At 66.5% G+C, this 242-nt stretch overlaps 1 pseudogene; it reads right to left on the bottom strand.

The window, feature by feature from the left end:
- The window catches only part of LOC104276408, a 646-nt pseudogene extending 408 nt beyond the window's left edge, over positions 1-238 (bottom strand).
- Between the last annotated feature and the right edge of the window lie 4 nt (positions 239-242).

The raw sequence follows: 242 nt of genomic DNA, 5'->3' as shown, positions 1-242 counted from the left end.
GCGTAGATGGCTTTGAAGACGATGCCTGGACGGGTGAGGGTGTCCTGGTCAGGGCTGGGGGTGTGAGGGCTGGTCCCACCAGGGTGCCCCGTCCCCCCCCGTTACCCTGCAGGCCCATGATGCTGCTGATGACGACGATGTGGCCCCCACGGCGCCGCTTCATGTCGGGCAGCACCTCCTTGACCAGGCGGACGAGGCCGAAGAAGTTGGTGTCCATGAGGCTCTGCATGGCCGCCAGGCTC

The sequence above is a fragment of the Apaloderma vittatum genome, unplaced genomic scaffold (genome assembly GCF_000703405.1).
Source record: "Apaloderma vittatum isolate BGI_N311 unplaced genomic scaffold, ASM70340v1 scaffold24417, whole genome shotgun sequence".
Lineage (NCBI taxonomy): Eukaryota > Metazoa > Chordata > Aves > Trogoniformes > Trogonidae > Apaloderma > Apaloderma vittatum.
Note: the sequence above shows the minus strand (reverse complement) of the source record. Positions and strands in the feature narration are given on the sequence as shown.